The sequence below is a fragment of the Pleurodeles waltl genome, chromosome 10 (genome assembly GCF_031143425.1).
Source record: "Pleurodeles waltl isolate 20211129_DDA chromosome 10, aPleWal1.hap1.20221129, whole genome shotgun sequence".
Taxonomy (NCBI): Eukaryota; Metazoa; Chordata; class Amphibia; order Caudata; family Salamandridae; genus Pleurodeles; species Pleurodeles waltl.
In genome coordinates, this window is record NC_090449.1 from 785206006 (window position 1) to 785228223 (window position 22218).

Below are 22218 nucleotides of genomic sequence, written 5' to 3' on the forward strand. Positions count from 1 at the left end.
AGTACCTTATTATTCCATATCTTAATTGTATGCCTAAATACCCAGAGTCTGGTAGCTCTCTCCCTCTTACTAGGTCATTTCTGTGCTCTCTCTCGCTAAGCCATCAATAAGCCATCCTTAAAAGGGATGTACGCTGATGCTAAGGGTAGTATATCACAGGTGCAATACATGAAAAGTATACCAAGTAATTGCATAAAGAGGGTTTGTGGTTCCCTTTATACCACGGGTGACTGCCCCACTGGTCTTTTAATGCATACCAAGCCAGCGCAATACCTAGAATGACTGTTACAGTGAAAAGAAAGGACACCGCCTGTGTAAATGGGGACTAGGGAGGGGCTAAATCTTTTTAAACTATGCTGACAGTGAGGGGAGGTGATGGTGGTGGATGTCCTGGCGTGTACATGGCGGATGTCCTATTGGTGTGTGGGGCTCCACAGATCCACCACAAATAACCATGACCAACTGAATCAAGTGATGCACTGACTGATAAGGAATTGGGTAGGAGATACCATGGGGCAGGGAAAGCCATGAGTAATCACACCACAGGTCAGGACTAAGAAGGATTGAGTGACCCAGACCGGATGAAACAGCAGAGGCTGGATGCCATGCAAATTACCTCGGCTGAGTATATGAGGTATGAAGAGGTTCATGTTGGAGGCCAGCATTTCATTGCAACATAGCTGGTGGACTTGCACCCGACTTGCAGCACTGAAGAATCCGTACATGCGAAAAATAGAAATGCAAGTATGTCTATAGAATTTCTAAGAAGGAAGAACACTTGCAATTAATCAGCACTGAAACAGCTGTAGTGCAGTCACAAAATGTTTAATGTAGACAAGCCTGACCTGTCTGGCATGAGCTTTTTGAGTTCAGTTTTGCCTTGCCCGCCACAGGCTGCAACACAGAAATAAAACGCAACTAGTAGGACCACAGGCACCAAATAACCGGTCACCACTGTATTTTTTGAATGATATGCTAAACTTTTTATATGGTGTGTTTTCGGCCATTGGCAAAGCATCACCGCATGCCACTAATATGGCCTCACAGAAGTGTAAAAAGCAGAAGAAAGATGAGAGACACAGCAATCCCACTAGGAATCAGCATGTCATTTTGAAACGACTGACTATATTAATAATGAAAGGTTGATATTCTGGGAAGCAGTCTAAATAGTTCTCCATGCTTCCTTATTTTAATGGTAGGCCTTCCCACTGTTATGAGCATTATAACATATATGTTCTATGGTTTGGACGTATATTGCATTTGCTGTGATCATTTGCTGTGCATGATTTGATCCCACAAACAGATCCAGATACGTTATCTGTAATATTAATGACACAGTCTCTCAGAAACACATATATATGTTTGGAAAGTTGTGATGCAGATCTCATCAATTGCACACTCTTGTATAGAAAGAATGTGGTAAGTTCCATAAAGAGAAAATAGAAAGAAAAATCCCACTATAACCGTTTTATGAAAAGAAAAAAAATATGAATATCTTGTGTACTCACAAGCGATAAACATTAGTTGAACATCAGTCCTGAATGAAGACCATTTTCTGCTCTTGCTTTGTCATGAACAGCATCTCTCTGCTCGTTTACCAGAGTCCTCTTACCTCATACAAAGAAAGAAATTGAAAAACGTTGTCATTACCCGTTAAAGTAAATTCATTTTTTAACCTGCCGACTGACGCAGAACGTTTTATATTCTTTAAACATGTGATACAATGTAACACAATAGACATCAGTTGTTAAATGAGACTAATCACCACATTAGCCGATGACAGCTTGCACTACTTTACAACTTAAGATCAGTATTTTTCCAGACCTACATCTTCACCCAGAGCTTGGCTGTACCTCACTGATACAGTGGAACAGTATTTTCCACCAATAATTACCACTAACACATTTATGTCACAGCAGAAATATTGCCTGTGGTGCCAAAATGTGTCTGCGTTGCAAAATGTAACTCATCTCAGTGGTATTTTATCAGGATAAAATTACACAAAGTTATCCTCAAACACAAATCTTATGTACCTTTGAGCAGGGACCCGGTGCAACTACCACTCATATTTACTTTCAGCAAAGGATAGGTGGTTGCATAATTACCTGCAGTATAATAGATACAAATGATAATGAAAAATACACCACCATGAACGTAGAATCAACACCGTAGGCCTGAAGTAATCTCACTATGTCTCCAACATGTAAGACAGAAGGAATTGAAGAACAAAAATACCATGCAACTTGAAAGAGGAGATGTGTGAGGATTTATCAACACAGGTCCAATGCACTCACCCACTTAAGTGTCCGTTGGTTGACAGGAAGAACATCCTGCACATGTTGGTCCTCCTAGGGGATGGCTTTGAGTCAAACAGAAGCATAGCAGAGATAGGGAAAGCTGTTCTTTTGGTAATTGTGTCTGTAGCCACTTGATATTCCCCCTGTTGTTTTCCTAAACAGGATTTTTTTTTAAAGCAGCATCTATCCTATGGATTATAGGTCTGCTGTCTCTTGCTAGCCTCCATCCCAGCCTGGGATCACAAATTGTGATCTGCCTAATTAATATTTATTAGGCAGGGCGTGCTGGAAACCCCTGCAAAGTGCACAACCTTGTTTGCAAATGGGTGTTGGTACATCAGGCGGTAAATATGGAGGGTTCACGCTGGACTGTTGATTTAGGGGCCTAATCACAAAGGCATTTTGGAGTACTTGAAGTAGTACTTTTTTAATACACGTTTATGTAATGGTACATGCCTTTCTATATTTCCCAAATAACACATACAATTAGAATAAAATAGGAATATTCAGTGAATACTTATACACAATTAGTTCAAATGGAAACAACTGTGCCATCTTTGCATTTTAGTATTAAAGAGATAGATGTTTTGCAGCTGATGCACAGGCATATGGGAGTATGTAAAACAGTACACCTATAGTACTACGTTTCGTATTCATAAATGACCTAAATATATGCTAAAGAGTAGGTCCAGATTTATAAACATGGAAGGCAGATTCTGTTTGAATTCTTTAAGCCTTTTTTGAGGGTACAGCTGATTTCCTAGAATTTAGCTCGCTGAGTAGGATTAATAGGACAACGTGCCTGATTTACAAAGTAGTAAATATGCACTCTCAAATTTACTATCATATGGTTGTAGAGTTACTATTTCTGGAATTCACCAACATGTGCAGGTATGGATAGGGAACGATGCGTCATGCCAAGCTTTTCGTGTATATTCCTGGGAAAGTCATGTGAGATTAGAACCATTCTCCAATTCATGTTGCGCCGAGTTCTCCATTGTGGTGGACTTCACATAGAGGAAATAGCATTCCTGTGCACATGTCATTTTCATAGTTTGCTTTGTTTTTTCTAAGGAGAGAATAATTCTCCCTGTGGAGAAACTCCATCTGTACACCCCCAGCAAATCCGGGGAAAGTGATTTGCACGGGGCTTGGCTACAGAAAAAATGCAACCCTTTCCAAGGATGTAAAGGAGAAAGGGTAGCAGACCAGTTTGTGAAAGGAGATAAATGTATTTGTCTAGTGTATGTTCACAAACTGCCAAGGCTGATCACACCTTGGAACACCCAATTTTCCAACCGTAAATGTCCACACTCGCGGTGGAGGCCTTGGAACTCGAAAATGGCCTTAGGTCTGTCAGGAAACCCTATGGGGATTCGTAGAAAGCATACAAATATTAAATGTGGTTGCAAACGTACATTTAAAACGATTTTAGCTTGATAAATAGAGCCTTATGTATGTATGCATCTATTGTCAGAAGTAAAATTCAGAACTGCGTCTCTTTAATCAAATAACGTTGGGGACTAATCAATTATACCGGCAAGCCTTTTCCTATAGTACCCTCCATATTGGTCTATTTAAAGGATATGATCTGGTCAAATAGTTAGCGCGCCAGAGGGACAGAATATACTTTGTTGAAAACGCTCTTCAAGCTTCTTAAAATTACATGCAAACTTTCTGAAATTGTCAAGGTGTAGCTGATAGATTGTGTTCTATCATTTATTTTTTAATATACAAAAAGTATTGACATTAAACACAGATTCAACCAATTAACAAAAGAATGGAAAAATACAAAATGCATATTTAATTATATGAGTAGGAGCTTAGAGATAATACAAAAATATAGAAAGAGAGTTAAGAAGAGAGAAAGAGAAAGATAATATAATGCAAAAAACCTATATGTTCCTTATGACACAATCAGTGACTATTGAAATGTACATTGTTTGCAAAACATCAGCATTCAACACAAAAATAGTTATCTAAAAATTAACAAGCATCAACCAAAGGAAGTCTTTCATTTTTTCTACAAGAGTGTATGAGGCAGCAATATAAATCATGTGATTATTTCAACTCTTGGCAACAAGAAGTACATTGTTTGAATGTTATTAGAATAAATAGGTCACAATATAGGTGTTTTGATAATTATACAATCCTGAAAACCCCAAAAACCTGGTAAACCTTTTTGCGGGAAAGATTTGCAATTTCCGTACCCAGTGAGTTGCATGTAATTCATAAAGATTACATTAGGTCAGGTTAGGCACCGGTACTGGAAGACGCCCAGGATGGAAAACCCTTTGAGGCTCGCAAATATTCTTGCTTCGCGGTTTAGTTAGAAACCTAAGCACGTATTCATGAAATGTCTATTTACACACGATTTATTTCCAATTCTTATAAATATAATTCTCCCGGGGCATGAACATTGCAATCCCAATGGACACATTGACAAAGCTCCTATGATGGGAAAACGAAGCAATTAGCTCACCTGTCACCGTTTGCTATTGACTGTTTCCTAAGTAGAGAATACAAATTGCTTCTTACATGTATCGAAAAGGAAAAACTATGTTTATAATGAGGAATTATCATTTGTAGTTGGATGTTGTTATGATTTAAATGTATAGCATGATAGCTGTTTTTAAAATAATGTGAATGCATTCTAATAAGGTGTCGCATATTTCAAATACAATAACAAATTTGACACTGAATAAAGATTAAAGGTTAGCAAACACAGGATGCTATTTGTGCTGAAATGGCTCCTTTGCTGAAAACATCTGTATTCTTTTATATTCTATGGTTTTTGTTCTGAATCTCTTTCTCTGCTGTGGCATCAGTCAAGTGGTTTTGCCCCATTAGAGGTTTTGCAGCACTTTGGTTGCCTCCCACTACTTCAACCAACCATCACAAGAGTAGACCTGCCAACTTTAAAAAACAATCGTTCAAAAGGAGACACGGCAGATTCGAGCGGACAAGGCCCTCAGCACATCACTACTTGACTAGCGGCACCTGTGGAGTCAGGCTTCATGCTGATTCATTTCTGAGCAGTCATACCCTCCTCCATGTCACAAAAACAAAGGTTGAAAGTGCTGCAGTGGGGCCCAGTTGTACAGAGCATTCACACACAGCTGGAAACCCACTCAGTGTATGGGACTCAAGTTTATCCACTGCCCACTTTTTATTATTGGCTCTTCAATGTGTGACCATGTGAAGCGTTAAGATATTGTGTGAGACACAGTGGCACAGTGAGAGTTGACAGGTCTGTACGTGCCAGAACCAGTACACCACAGCAGTCATTTTCTCTAGCACCAGAGCCCCTAGCAACATTGTGGTCTTGAGTCAAGGGCCTCCTGTGCTCCACATCTATCTAAAGAGTCACATTCCTATACTATCCTCAAACCTTATTTATCGGTCCCAAGTAGTGTCTTTTGCCCAGATGTTCAAAGCAAAAAGTGGGCCAAGGCAACTCCTTTCAAGTCCTGTTAGGGACTTAAAGGGCCAAAGGCCATAGCTCATCTTGCAGATTGCTTGTTCCCATCTAAGCACACACCATGTGCTTCTTTTCTACCTCACTCAGCACTGTCTTAGGCATTCAAAAAACCTAACTGCATGCACCACCCACACTCACCCAAACACAACAGCTGCAATCATCTGCTTTTCAGTGGCACCAACGATTAACATACAGAACACATATTACTTCTTGTACTCATCAGCACACAATTCACAGCACTAAATGAAGCTACCATTGTACATATTGTAAAAGAACAAAGATCAGAAGCACTAATGGAGACATGGCTCTCTACTATCTCCACGTCTGCTCTTCACATCCTAACACTTCAATATTCAGCATCCAACACCAACACTTGAAACACCTACATCATGTAGAATGGAAGGTTGCCTTGCATTTATCCCCACTCCATTCCGTGGAAACAGTTTACTATGCTGCCACTGGAACTCCATGACTATTTTTGTATGTTTTCATTCAAAACAGCCACGTTACATCTCTTCTACAGACGGCCAGCAGCCAACTCAGCATTTAGCAATGAGATGCATAAATCTTATAATCACTGCATTCATCAACTACTCAAATAACATCTGTGTAAACCTAAACATTACAAGGGAGGGCACCGTTAAATCCATAAGAGCTCCGACTAACCTCTTGAACACTGCTAACATCTAACAACACATTTCATTCAGGCCTCGCATCAAAGGGAAACTATTGGTCTTCTCATCAATGTCATCTTTCCGGCATTCTTTAGCTCCATTATTTATTAACAGGTAAAGCCAAAAGTTTCCTGTGTTTTCCATTTGCAGTGTTTTCCCTAAGTGTGGAAATAATTGTTTAGCTTTTATGAATATCGCCAATCCTATTATATAACCTGCAGCCTTTGTCCTGAATACCCAAAATCCTTGGAGGGGATATACTTTCAACTATCTTACAGAAAAAAATTGCAGATGTCATAATTCCACTCAGGCTCTTCATTTAAAAATGTAAGCATTTATTATTAATCTCATACCCTCCTTGATGTCTCGGTTGTTCATCAGTTAACCAAGTGTGTGCTGCAACTTACTTTGCAGTATTCATTATTTATTTGGAATTTTACATTTTTCCCAGGGCTATTACTATGTAAACGTTTTTTCAGTATATTAATAGCTTGGAACATACAACTAAGGGTTCCAAATTGTGATTTGATGCATCAGTGTGACGTTATAGCTGATTTCATCCACTTCTGTATCCTCTGATTTAATATCTTCCCTCTGAGCGAGTCACCAGGTTATCTCTAATAATATTTATGTTTGCTTTGGGCCTGCCCCTACACCCGGACAGATATCCCTACAGGGGCAGTCGTCTGTCACCGGGGGCCCCCACTACACCCACAAAGCCCCACTTTGGGAACCAGAACAGCTATTGCCTCTATGTGTGGCTTTGGGACACCCCCTCCCCACTTCGACAGAAGGCTAAGAGAGGGGCCTTACTACTCTCCTCCACCTCTCCTATATGCATATCAGCTGGTCCCGAATTGGAGACCTACCTGGGCCTGACTGCTCATGTTGCCCGACCCACCTGTGGAGTAGGGGGCAAGCACATTAGTGCCAGGAATACCGATCCCACCTGGACTGCTGAGTGGGAAGTGTCAGAGCTAACAGTGATTCCCTGTTGCATAGCAGGCCCTGAACACTGGAACAAGGAGAGAATAAAAAGGAACTTGGTGGCGAAGCACAATGAGGCACAACGGACCTACCCCATATGAGTCCTAAACAAAGATGGACCGATTTACAGCAAAGCCACACTCAGCCACAAAGCACTCCAATGAAAAGAACCTGACCAAGCAGCAGATCAGGCTTTCAGGTGCATCAGAAATCCTACAAACTATCAAAGCCTCCTTTGGAGCGCTAGAACTCAAAATTGCGGGGGTCAGAGTGGACATTGAGGTCCTGCAACAGGACCTGCGGAACAAGGCACAGAGAGTTACAGAAGCTGAGGGTTAGATATCTGAGTTAGAAGACTCAGTAGCTGCCATCAAGGCATAGGTGGCGTCACTTGCCATCAGCCTCTCATATTCTGGAAGGCCAGGCGGAGGATGCCAAAAACCATGCCTGTGGCAGTAATGAGCTGTTTCTGGGCTTTCCAGATGAGGAAGGAAGAAGGGACTGCCCCAGAGACATTCCTAGAACACTGGCTGAGACCTGGACCCAGGGGGAGCATCTACTGATGCTTTATAAACAAAAGACCCGCAGAGTGTTTACGGCGTGGCCTCCTCTGGGCTCCCTACACCAGCCAATGGTTACCAAATTGCTAAATCATAGAGAAAGAGATGCAGTCCCTAGGCTGGAAAGATCAATACGGGTGCTCCACTACCAGTCTTTTAAGATCCTTATATTCCCAGACTTTACCAGGAGAGTACAACAACAGTGCAAATCCTTCGAAGCTGTCAAACACAAATTGAGAGTCCTAAGTATACAGTATATGCTTCTGTACCCTGCCAAGCTGCAAGTAATCCACAATTCTAGATTGTTCTTTTTTGACACTTTGGGCTCCTCTGGGCTCCCCACCCCAACCAATGACTAGGCCTCCTCCAGGCTCCCCACCCCAGCCGACGATTATCAAATTGCTAAATTGTGGAGATAGCGATGCAATCTTGAGTGGCAAGATCAATAGGGGTGGTGCGATACCAGTCTTCTAAGATCCTTACATTCCCAGACTAAACCAGGAGAGTACAACAACAGAGCAAATCCTTCGAAGCAGTCAAACACAAACTGAGAGCTCTAAAAATACGGTATATGCTTCTATACCCTACCAAGCTGCACGTAATTCACAACTCTAGATGGTTATTTTTTGACACTTCGGAACAACATACTATGCAATGCCACTCACCCCCTGCTTGGAACTACAGGAATAAGGCAGGTGGAGACTGGGCCAAAAGCCAAACAAGAGGCTTCAACCAGAGCAAAGGCATGTGGTCCCACCCTGGAGCCAGTTCAGACTCCTCACCCTCAGATATGAAATGTGTGAACCAAACCCAAGGCACAGAACCATGGGGGACCTATGGCATGGCGGCCTGCCCATAGGACCGAAGGCCAGTGAACTCTTCTGGAGATCTAGCAGAGGCCCTGTGAGAGATCGACACAATCCTGCAATTAGAATTTCATAGACCCTGCTGTCTAATAGATGGTGAGCAAGTCACTTATTTTGCCAGCAACATAAAGCCCCCTACATTTATTTTGCCTGCTGTGAATTGCAGGCTTGTACCATGTAGCCTCACTCACATACTTTGAAGTTGTTTTGTTGATTGTTGGGGCAAAACACGCTTCAGGTTGGAAGTGTAAGGTGGGGATTTTTGGGGGGGTTGAAGTTTGAAGAGGTTTTGGCCCTGTTGGCCTTATTTTAACCAGCAATGTCTATCGTAGCCAACCAGTAAAGCATAACCAGGGCCCTAGTCAGGAGGCTCCCAAGCCACAGAACAATATGTACTCCTTAGAGGAGCAATGGCAACCCTCACTGGTAGAAGCTCCATCCTCCCACTGCCAGGTCCTGCCACCACACCATGTACCCCTTTAAGGTCATGACATGGAATGCCAGTGGCCTGAATGACTGCATCAAAAGTGGGTCAGTCCTAGGGTTTGCTAGGTCACACATGCCTGATGTCCTCCTCCTGCAAGAGACACACTTCATGGGCACTAAATACCCACTCCTAGCCCGATACAGGTATGAGAGTGTTCCAGGCAGGATACTCCAGAGGTTCCTGGTGTAGCTGTTCTCCTATACAAGTGTATAGCCATGGTAATCACCCACATGAAAATCAATGCCCAAGATATGTACTGGTGGGAGGGATGATTGCGCATTGGCTTCATAATTTCATAAGCATGTATGTCCCTCCACAACTGCTAAGATCAACACTCAACACATTGTAGGCAGTGTTGCTATGGCTCAAACATGGCCATGCAGTTCTAAGGGGAATCTCAGATGATTTAATCCTACCTGGACTGCTCAAAATCCTCTGGGTCAGCTCATGCCACAGGTTCACATTTTGCATCTTTGGCTCTGGCCTTGGCCTTTTTTGATACTTGGCAGGTTTGGCACCCTATGTGGCAGGAATACACTCACACTTTAGTACCCCACAAAACCAGATCACATATCAGTATGTTTCTCCTACTCACCGTAGATTTGAATCATACAACGGGTGTTTATGTGCTGCGCAGGGGGATCTCGGGCCGCTTACAAATAGTGATTCATGTTGGAGGGGCACACCAACCTAAAGGCTTAATGCATGGAGGCTGGAGGATACAGAAATCCAAGAATATCTACCACAAGAATTATGCACTTTTCATGAGCTGAATAAAGGGTCAGTTGACTCACCAGGGACCTTCTTGGGGTTGGGGAGGGCCTGCACGAGGAGAGTGGTATGATCATACCTCTGAGCTCGAGACCAGCAGACCCTACATCAGGTAATGGAGCTGGAGGCCCAGACTTGGGAAGAGATAAGGAAGAACATCGCCAAGTAGCGAGCAACAGTTTGTCCCTCAAACAGCTTAGTCTGGAGTGGCATGCCAAAGTTGGATTGCATCTAATAACCAGGTCTATGATTTGGGCGACAAATCCAGCAAGATTCTTCATTGATTGGCTACCCATGGTGTGACAGAAAGGGTGTCCCATACATCACAAGCCAGAATCTGGCCAGAATAACTAACATGCACAACATTAGTAAAACATTTGCAATATAGTACAAAATGTTAAATGCCAGAAGGGCAAGAGCATTAGAAGAGCTTTCTAACTTGTTATTACCAACTGATTTTGCATTCTAAACACACTAAACAAATATGCGCCATTATATTATTACCTATTGACTTTTGCCCTCTGTTAAGTCCTATTTCTGCTCAATTATATAAGAACTATCCCTATTATGTCCTCAATAGTAAAATATATCATCTTTCCCAAATGGTGACTCAGGCTAAGTGTCCATTGGTTTAACACCTGACACCGGTCATCCACCAACCTGGCATGTTGAGTACATCTGAAGTATTTCTGGAAGCAACAGCTCAGATATTGAGACCATTGATAATATGTTTCCCCAGATCAGATTGCAAAGTATAGAGCCCTCGAGTAAAACTAACTGATTAGATTTAAATAATAATTTGAGCCCACTGACAATACTTCTGTTTAAAGTTGTGCGAGTAAAACTAACTGGTTAGAAAAACACACCCTCTCCCAAAAGCTGCTGCCTTTCTGAATTACCCTGTGTATTTCCGAAACCGGTGAGCCAATAATCATTTTGGCCCACTGGTGATACTTCTGTTTAAAGGTTGTGAGACATCTGTTTGGGACTCAGGTGTCGAAGGGACACCCAAACTGTGGTCCTCTCACTGAGGAGGATTAACATGACCTACGCCCAAGCTGTGAGAGGCTGAGTGTGTAAGGATGTGTGGTTTTACATGTATGTCTATCAGGTGATTGGTGCGGTATATTGGACTCAAAGTCTTAGTGCTTTACAAGATGATGGTTTGCTTTCAATAATGCTGTCATGAACTTCAGAGCCTGTAAGTACAAGTACATGTGCCCCTCTCCAAAACTATTTCTCTGTAAATGGGAGAGTTGGCCTGGCAGCCCCTTTGAAGTAGCTGCAGGTGCTCCCTCAGAGAGAATACAGACACTTTGTATTTCTTTAAGTAATCTCCTCAGGAGGACAGCATTTCAACATGATTTAGAATTGTGATCATCAATCTGATGACAGACTGCTCCAGGAACTGTTTGATCTGTGAATCTAGTCTCCAGAGATTTCATCCTCTGAACCCCTAGTTAGTACTCAAGAACCAACATAGTCTTGAGCTTTATCATTAGCAACATTGGTGGCCAGTGGGAAATCTTGATTGGGACCAGTGAGTTCCAATATACCAGCCCTTCAACCTACACCATCACCATTAGGGCCATGCATAGAGGACTCTGCACCCTAACCAACCCCTGTCCACAACCAGCAGCTCAGGACTACTAAAATTCTGACTGGTGTGACTGGGCTAGGTTCCAATGACCACCAACTTTGGAGGCCCTGAGAGCAGTTTGTAGATTCCACTGTATTTCCTCATTATGTAGACACCCAGTTTATTATGATATGAGACAACAGATTGAGGAGAATGACAAAGGCATTACTAGAAATGGTGTTCCTGGTTGCCTAGGTTAGGCACCTCAGCCAGGCATGGACCACCACTCTAGTCAGGGCAAGGGAGCTACACACCCAAGATAACCCCTGCTCACCGCCTTGGTAGCTTGGCAAGAGCAGTCAGGCTTATCACAGAGGTCATGTGTGAAGCGTTTGCACAACACACACAACACACATGACCCAATAAATACACCACAAAGGAAACGCTACAACAAATTATATAAAAATAAACAGTATTGCACAAAACATAATTAGACCAAACACAACATTTATCAGTAATACTCTGCTACACAAGTAGTTGTCAGAACATCACACAGGTTACTAGCACTTTACGAAAGCCAGCAGTAGCAAGGTAAGCATATAGGTTGCTAGTATTCTACAGCACCAGCAGTAGTTAGGTTGTCATTATCACCAGAAATGCACATGTCAGAATAAACATGTTGTCAGAAATGCCAAGACATCATCATGAATGCACATAAAATGAAACATTCCTAACTGGCACCTGTCAGGCACCAAAAAATGCACTTGTCGTAAACCTTGTACTCCGGACATATCCTGAGAATAGTCACATCCCAATATATCACACGACCTCAGGCCTAAAAAATGAGTACTAGAAACATCAAGGGCAAAAGCCGTTAATAGTGAACTGAAGGTCCTAGGGTTACCCCCTTTATATGAAGGCCAGCGCACATCTGCGCTGGTTCTACAAAATATACAGTGCGCCCTGTACGAGTATCATAATGGTTGCTCATCCTAGTCTGGGACTCGGCCCATAGTCATGCTCACAGTCCCGGCACGGCCATTACCATAGGAAGGTAGTGAAAGCAAAACAATGACTGTATGACCCTGCGCTCCTATTAGGATCAATGAGTTACTTTTTCCCACTTGTGGGAACGGGGCCTCGGTCGAGGTGTCCGTCCTGCGTTTAGCTAATGTAACAAAAATGCCCCCAAAGGTGTGCCTCCACAGGTGGGAGAACACCCACTGCCTTGTAGGTGAGGATACCCCTCTTGGACCCCCTCATAGGGAAGGACTCCGGGCAGCCGCCTGCTAGGGGGAATAGGGTAGTTTACAGGCAAGCCTCTGGGCTCAAGTGCCTTGTCCAACACGAAACCTAACTCACGGCCTCATCTGGCTCCTTCCTGGGACCGGTGAGTCCCAAGAAACGTACTTCCTCACTACATGGTCCCTGCACCCAGCCATGCAGACCAAAACTGGGGATTCACGCCTTTTACTTGAGAGCCGTTGCCAACTGTGGGCCCCCTCGCTGCCGGGAGAGCAGAGTCAAGTCTTCTTTATAGCCTGCAGGACATGCCTTCTCTAGGGCGGGGAAGTCAGCACACACCTTCTTCCCGGGCACACCCTGGAAATTGCCACGGTCCTCCTGATGCTCCCAATCTGGAGCAGATCCTCTGCTGAGCAAAGCTCCCACTGGGTTGCAGTCCCATCTTCCTGGGAGTTTCACAGTCTCATTGGGCAGCAGCACTGGACACAGGCTGGTTTGCCAGCACAAGGCAGGGAGCTTGGTTGACCATTCAGCATGCCCTTCTCACCAAAATAAAGTGTCCTCACCTGCTCTGTCCCCTCACTGTGCCATGCATCCACAAGAAGGAGGGGCGATTGGGACACAGTCCCCAAACCTTGTTCTGTGAGCCCCTCCTCAGCACTCAACACTCGCTGATCATGAAAAGGAAATCTCACAGGCAGATCAGGAGCATGGCTCTTTGTGTAATTCACGCTACCGACGGACTCGCAACCCACCAGAGTCCTATGGCAGAGGTGAGTTATGGTTACTTGGACCGTCCCTGGGTTACAAACAACCAGAGACCCATGCATCAGATTTTGGGGGAGCACTGGGGCGCACTGGATCCCAATACCAGCAGCAGGCCACCACATCAGGGTCCTTGGGGCAAAATTGCATTCCTTCTTGTGCCCTAGCAGGTCACTGGTCAGCACCTCAACAGGCCATTCCTGATTGTGGTTCATTTTGGCAGCATAACAGTTCCTCCTGGCAAGTCCACGCAGTGTCTAAAAATGGGGGGGACAATACACTGTACTTATGCTCATTTTTCACAGCTTCCACAAAGGGGGCGTAGAGGTTCCAAGCAGAACTAACTGGTTCCAGGAATATCCCCTTTCTCCTCCAGCACTGGCTCCAGACATCAGTAGGGGGTAATTGAGCCATTTGTGTGATGCCAGGGCACAGCCTTTACAGACGCAGTTGTGCCTTCCTCTACCTCTCCCATCTCGGGCAGACCATTCAATATGCAGATGTACCCCTGTTACACCTCCACCCTCCTTGTGTACTGGCTGTCTGAAAAGTATGCAAAAAAGCCCAGCTGTTACTGTACCCCAGACATAGATTGGAGTCAATCTGCAAAAGCACCAGAGTTATAAGCAGAGAGAAATTCCCACTTTCAAAAAGTGGCATTTCTACAATGGTAATAAAAAATGCACCTACCCCAGTAAGCAGCATTTCTCACTACCATTCCAACCATACCAAACATGCCTACACCACCCATCCTAGATGAGAAAGTACCACTTGGACATACACCAGGGCATTTCCAATGCACTCCTATGAGAGGAGCAGCGCTCACAGTAGTGAGATACTAAATAGGCTGTTTGTCACTACTAGGGCATGTAGTACCTAAAGACATAGGTCCTACCTTTTACATACACAGCACCCAGCCCATAAGACTATCTAGAGCCTACCTTAGGGGTGTCTTATATGTAGTAAAAGAGGAGTTCCAGGCCTGGCAAGTAAATTTAGATACCAGGTCCCTGTGGCAGTAAACTGTGCACTCAGGCCCTGGGGTGGCAGGCCTGAAACAGGCTTGAATTGCTACTTCTGTGGGTGGTGCCAGCTGTGCTGCAAGCCCACTAGTAGCATTTCATTTACAGGCCCTGGGTATCAGGAATACTACTGTGCAAGAGACTTACAGGTAAATTAAATGTGCCAATCAGCTGTAAGCCAATCATACCAAGCTTAGAAGGGAGAGCACATGCACTTTAGTACTGATCAGCAGTGAGTCCTAAAGCTAACAAAAAGAGGTCAGACAAATAGGGGGAGGAAGGCAAAACACTTGGTAATGACCCTGCAAAAAGGGCCAGTTCTAACAGACGTGTTCTCTCACTTTTTTGTGTGAGAGCCAGTAATACTATTTTATTTTTATTCCTACTGTTAGGACACAAGACTCGCACTGCCCAAGGTGGAGCTTCATCCTGGTAAGGTGTCTTGTTATGGCTAGGGGTACCCAACACTGGAGCGCTTGTTGGAGATCCTTTATGAAAGATTCCTTTGTGTGGAAAGATTGTACCTGCAGAACTGTTACAATAACCTGTAGGCAAACTAAGGAATTGTCTTGTAGTATTCTAAACTAAGGCTAAAAAAGGTTTATTGGGATGATGGGAGTATCAATTGTTCCTTACATACTCAGGTCAACATTTTCAGACATCCACTGTGAGCTGTGTGGTTTATGGCATTCCTCAGGACCAAGGATCGCTAAAGGTACTCACTTGTACAGCACTCATGTCTTTCGTTAACTAGTATATGAAGGTGTGGAAGTGGAGGTAGAGGGAGTGGTTGTGACAGGTGTAGGTGTGTGTGACGTGGGTGCAGATGACCGTTCACTATGCTGAGGTGTGGTGGATATGTGTTGGGTGGGTGTCTTGGAACGTTTGAGTGTCTTGGTGCAATTAGTATAGCTATGCATCCCCTTGAATTAGAAGGGATCTTGTTATATGCCCCTCTGAGAGATTTGTTTTGATTGGAAATGCAAGGAGGGGATACCAAGGTTGAACTTGGACTTCCGAGTCACAAGGACCAGCATTCCTCAATACCACACTTCCTCACAATTTGCAGGGAACGGGGAGAGCCCATCACTAACCATGGGCTCACACTCATTCATCAGTTTCACCTGGTGGCAGCCCTTAATGTGGTTGAGCAGTGATACAGGCACACATGTACATACTCACTCCTGCCCATTCACTTACAAGCATACAAATACTCACACTCACCCATCCACATGCATATGCACATGCACTCACACCCAGCCATTCACAAGCATGCATGCATACACCCACCATTCACAAGCACATTCACATGCACACACTGATTCACAGCACACACCTAGATACACATACATTCATACATATACATATGTGTACAACATTCAAGAAACATGACTCACAGCATGCCATTGTGGTGAGAAGGAACGGAAGAAAGACTTTGGTGGTTCTTGGAAGCTTCAGGCAAGGAAGATCCTACCACCTCCTCTCACTGGCTGACCTTGGTATGGGCCAGCCAATGAAAGGAGGATCTTCCTTAACTCATCACAGAGTGTAGGTGGGGGTCAGTGTGAGTTGTTGACCGCACCCCACTCTGACAAGGTGTCATTCATACACAGCCAGCGGTGGGCCCTTCAGGGATTGAATCTGAAATGCCCAGGTCTCTTTCTATCAGTGAAACTCTCCCTCGTTATGAGTGGGAGGACCTCAGTGAGCTTTACCAGGCAGATGAGGCTGTTAAATCTCCAGCTTGGCAAAGCTTGCCCCAGGCTGCTAAATGCCTACGCATTTGTGCATTCAAAGTGCCTGACCACCTGACCCAAACATTTTGCTTGCAAAAGGGAGAGGTGAGGGGCCTCTTGGTACTTAATGACACACCACGCCTTATTTACCCACTGCTCTTTAGAGTCTGGCTTTTGAATGTAGATGCCAATGCTGGTTGTAAAGAGACAATCTGGAATTATTTACTTTGCAGATCATCTTTCTGTCAATATGGCATACATCCACAATCTAAAAAGCACCACCTCCAGGAGAAGGCCTTCAGTAACGAAAGGTTCTCATGAATACAGTTGATTCACAACTGATCAACTCAGATATACTTATGTGACTTAAAACCTGTATGCTTGAGGCTGCCAATCCATCGATTCCTTCTCATAAAGACACTACATGCGTGTCGCAGCCTTCTGTCACTAAAATAGCATGCCCATTTTGCTTTGACAGCCTCAATAAACTATGACATCCACATTTTGGAGGAGTTGTGAGGGAGTGCTGGGGTTTTAGGAGGCAACACACGTGGTAAAGCACGTACCGAGGGCAATTCATCTCAGAGGATATTTGGAGTAGGCAAGTAAGAGTTGTTGGTGGTCACTATCAATAATGATGCTTGCATATTAGAATAAGCGAATAAATGGTGAAAGGTTAATTTGTCACGTATGGGCCCAGCACATTAGGAGTTATCTTTTTTCTTTACCTTACTTTCTTCCTATCATTTGTGATTTGTTACACGTTTTGAAATTGGATGCTTTTTATACACAAATTGGTATTCTTGTAAATTGAGCACAACGCATGTACATGATTTAATTGAATGCTCTTATTGTAGAATAAATTGTTCTGATAAGTGTTCTGGTTTCCATGCATGGCTGCACTATTTTATACCTCTGACACCGGATTGGGGAATGTAGTAAACAAAACCTAAATGTCTGCAAGGTTACAATGGAAAATATGTATGTTACTTTTCAGCCCTGACGAAGTCTCAGCAATTATGTTCGCATGACAAAACACATGTTGGCTGGAACGTTAACAACAATTTGAGGGATGTGGATTGTATGTCAGAAGAGAGCACCAAAAGCATGAAATAAACAAAAGCTGGAATCGAACTACGCATTATTTGATGTTACTGACTTTAATTTGACTTTGAACGTGTGCCATGTATTTAATTCTAATTGACTACCCTAGTTGCACCACAACATAGTCTTAGACTCATGCATTCAGAGAAGACACAGGAGATAACTTAATCCAAGTAGAGCTATGTCAGAATGAACACAAACGTCCAGTTTTCCCATAGGCAAATCTGCCTTTATACTATGTAACTAAGGCATGGACCCAAGGCGCACGTATTGTCTCAGTAACTTATGATTGGCTCCTGAAACATTGTGAGAACTCACCTTAGGTGGTGAATTAGGCTATAAGGCTTTCATGTAAAAGAATGCAGTAATCAAAACATAAAACTCTTAAACATAATCTAGTCACTTTCTATATGTGATTGAAAAAGGACCAGGTGGTGTGTTCTCTCATCAACCAATTGAGAGCCAATATTTGAATCAGGTTGACCGGAATTACCCCCTCACTGCCCTTCTTGAGAATCATGGTACTTCGAGTGACAGTGTCAGTCAAAAGGGATGCAATAGAAAGAACCCTAGTAGCCTAGGGAACTTGATATCAACAGAAAGTATTGATAGAGTCAGAAGACTGCAGGAGAGACAGCAAGGTCTGGATTGTCATTGAGAGAAAAGGACAGTCGGGAAATTCATGTTTCTGCAAAGACAGCATGGAGGCAGAAAGTAAACTGCTTATTTCGCACCTCTGCATAACTTTTTTTAAAATAAGTATAAGGTTAATAGTATAATGGCTCCTTCTAATTCATAACAAAGGACAAAAGTGTGTATGACCTCATGGCGCACAAGTCACCAAGGTGGGTGGCCGAGGTCATGGAGCTCTGGGAGGGCATTCTTCCTGCTGTCAGTTATTCTTTATAATACAAAAAAAGAAAACCAAAAGACTGTTGTCATTCCGATCACTTTCCCTCTATCAGTCAGCAGGTCCATTTACTTTGCCCTTTTCTGTTTAATTCTTCTCACCCTGACACTTTCATAACAAATTTTTCTCATCCTTGCACCAATTTCAAACATTTGCTTTATAAAATCAAGTGCTCTCGATGTTGTTAGACTGAATCTAATCATTCAATTTAAATCAAAACAAACTGCAATATGTATGTTTTCTTGTTTCTTTCCCAGCTCATTAAGCATGGATGTGCGTGTGATGTCATCGTATGTATGCGGTTCCTCTTAGCAAGGCGTCTAATCTCAGGTGATTTGTAAGGCTGCATTTGGATAGACCAATGTAGAACAATTTACTATTAAGAGATTATGTGAAATTGTCAAAATTGTACGTCATTTTCTTACTCTTATATAGAGTAGAGGGTATCTATAATCATCAATAATAAAAGAAAGTGTTTATGCTAATTGTAATGTAATGCAAGCTTTACAGATACGGATATTGTCTTACTGAGATTATTATTAGTACCATTACTACTATTATTACTATTATCGTTAAGAATAGTGTCATTATATTATCATTATTTAAAATGATTATACGTATTACTGTTATTTTGGTCATGTTATCTGTATAATGACTTGTAACGTTACTGATAATACTAATACATGTATTGTTAATACTTAAAAAAAAAAGATTCTTTACAACGATGTTGCACGTGTTTTTTTCTCGCAATTTTAAGATGGTAGTCTCCCTACATTTTTTTAATATGCTTGAATATTAGCACAGCAGTTCAACAGTAAGACTTATTTTTAGTTACCATCTAAACTCCTTGTTGACTTTCAGCCTCAAATCCAGTGTAAAGACGGAAAGTCAATGTATACACGTAGGTCCATTTCACTATACCTATTTGATTTTCCTTACTAACAGCGCCCAATGAGAGTAATGCAAGGCACATGTGCAAAAGGTGTTATTGGATACCGATAAAAATCTCTAATATCGGCCAGCTAATGATCTGTGACCTTTTCTTCCACTCATGAAATTAGCACCTACGAGAAATGTCTCTAGACGAATACTTGGTTGTTCTACAATGTACTTTAGATCATCGACAAGCAAAGGTGAACACTCATGGAGAAAGTAAGATTTCCAAATGGTTGCGTGCATTAAAATAAATGAAAAACACACATAAGAAAATAAAATTGTGCTGCTACTTATATTTGTACATAGTCTATAAACATGCAATAACAAAGAAAACGACTTTAAAAGCAACAACCGTGTCTAAGTTTCTTTTTTTTGGGTTGAGGGGGGAGCACAAAATGCCACCAGGCATTTTTGAAATGCTGAGGTCCTGAGCCTCGTCTGCCTTGATCTTTTAAACTTTAATGCTGAAATCTTTGAAAGGCAGACTCTGAAATGTGTCAGTGCTGCTGAATTGCACCCTTTATCTGTAACCTTTCTGAAAAGTCTCCTTTGTCCACTGACACAAGCGTTCTGCTTTCTGCTCCGAGGACATCTAATATGACATGCCCGGTGGCGTTCCAAACAATTCCTTGACAGCCTTTGAATTAGGGTAATCTTATCACAAATCTGATACTTCTTTCCAAAACATGGATTTCTGACTAAATTGTTTTAAATCAACCCATGACAGGGAACACAATCTTTGCATGCGAATCTGCAAGTTTTGAGTTACACCTGAAAAACATTGTTTTGAAGGAATTAAATGGTTCAGTGATTATTTTCTCCCCTTGGCATTTCCTCTGGTGAAGACGAGTTCAGGGGTTGGTGGTGAGGTTTGATTGCAAGGTGGGGGGTGGGGGAGGTTTATGTGGTAGCTGAAGGTAGCTGGTTCTTGAATCACAGAAAAAACCTTTGCGAATGAGACGTGCCTTGTGAACTTTGTGTATTACATTCATAAAAGCCACACGTTTTAGGAATACTGGGGGATTATGAATTTCATTCACCAAACCATGGAAGTAATGCCATTTAGTAAGCTTCGGCAGCTGGATTCTAGTCATTGTGAACATGATCACGCAGTTTCAGTTTACCCAATGACTATTATTTTGTTCTGATCCATTCTGCTGTATAAACATTCAGGGATATTAGCCATACCAAGGGGAAAGTGTACATTTTAGTTGGAGAGAAAACATCTCGCCTGCTGCTGTGTTTATCTTCTTTGTCCATTTCTAAAGTGACTATTATCTGACCCTTTTTGGAGTTGTTTCTCTTTTTAGAATTGCACTAGGATTTGAACATGTATCCTTCTGGGGACTATTTCTGGTTATTATTATTTATTCGTAGCACCTGGAGATCTGTAGAGCACCTGCTGCAAAAACAGTAAATTAATATTTGTTCATTTAGCACCAATCAGTGCCACTGACTACGCGTTTTGTTCCAAATCAGAGTCAGGTTAAAACCTTCAATTTGGGCTACATTTGCATATGTGCTAATTACACATGCTCTTTTTGTGTATGTCAAATGATCTAACAAGTGCTTTTTACCCACAGGTCTTCAACAAATAGAATCATTTATAGCAAATAGTACAAATTTCCAATTTGTGCACCATAAGCCTGTTCCAATTTGCACACCTTAAAATGTCCAAGTGCCTCATACTGTTGGGACAGAAAAGTCCTTTGCATGGTAAAAGCGGTATACCCGTGCCCTGAGTGCCAACTTACTGTTGTCTGGATCCCTAATGCAAATTTTTGTTGTCATAAGCAAACACAGATCATGCATGTTCACCATGACACATGCCTGTCTCAAGGAGTGCAGTTGTGATGGACCAGGAGGGGAGCCAAAAGCACTACCCTCACAATGATGGAAGGCTACTGCCATCACCAACAGTAAAGCAGCATGAGCACTGTGGTGGTAGCATACTGTGTAGTGATCAGTAGGAGTGAACAGTTCCCTTTTACCTTGTGTCACTAGAGTGAGGCCTACAGACTCACTCAGCTTTTAAAAAGTTCCACTGCTGTGTGCTTGACTCACCCATGGCGTACATCGGTTGGTTGTAGAGTGCTGCACAGCTCAGTGCAGGAGTGGTGATTCTGAGCTGGATGTATATGCACTGGGAAGGGTACAGAAGCAGTGATGTGTAGTACAAGCATGGTTAATGAATGTACTGAGTATGTATGTCTGTGAGGAATACATTACATGAGAGACATATTGCTGTGCACTGCATGTGCAATAAACGCATGTGCTGGGTGCATGGTGCTTGCGAGAAGTACCAAACATGAAGGGTGAAGTGTTGTGTAGCCTGCCCATGAAAAGTGTGAGTACTGACAGTGACACTGTAATTGTGTGGTCCTTTTTGTTTCTGCAGGGCCAATCCTCACCTTTTCAGAGTGCCCAGAGGCATCCCTCACAACCCATTCTCAATGTATAGGTGTTCACATGATTTTGTAACCCCACTGTTGCATTCCTATCCTTATGTTTTTTCACTCCCAATCAGAGTTATGAATGTGAGAAGGTTCACCAGCTAGCAGACTGATCTGTCAAAGTACATAGAAAGCCAATTAGAATTTCTGATTTTATTCACTGAATCAAAAATTCCATGACATGGGATTCATGCTCAGATATAGAAGTCCTGTTTTTTATGCCATGATGTGGCACCCGCAGATGTAAAACCTTTGTGAATCTTAATCTGTATAATCATGCCAGTATTTGCTTTAACGTTCTACGTCCTTTTTGTTATATTGTATTGGCAATTGTTTGGCTCAGTG